We start from the raw sequence: 292 nt of genomic DNA on the forward strand, positions 1-292 counted from the left end.
CCCGCCATGATCGCCGCTGAGATAGTTTGGTTCGGTAGCGAGCGCGACTATCGAGATATCCGCTACTTATCTGAAGATCATTTTCTTGGATGGCGGTTTTAGCAGACGGAGGGAATCCGTGAGGTGGCGAATCGGCGGGATAAATGACGCGATCGCCGTTTTATCGGTGTGTGTTTTTCCGCAAACGTATTCTCGGTAAACGGAGTGTACGGCGTGCAGAGTCGATGTGCTGGCGGTTGTGGTCGGTGGTGGTGGTGGTGGTGGTGTTGGTGGTGGTGGTGGTGATGATGGT

Source organism: Bombus impatiens, unplaced genomic scaffold (genome assembly GCF_000188095.3).
Source record: "Bombus impatiens unplaced genomic scaffold, BIMP_2.2 scf_0640, whole genome shotgun sequence".
In the NCBI taxonomy this organism is placed as follows: Eukaryota; Metazoa; Arthropoda; class Insecta; order Hymenoptera; family Apidae; genus Bombus; species Bombus impatiens.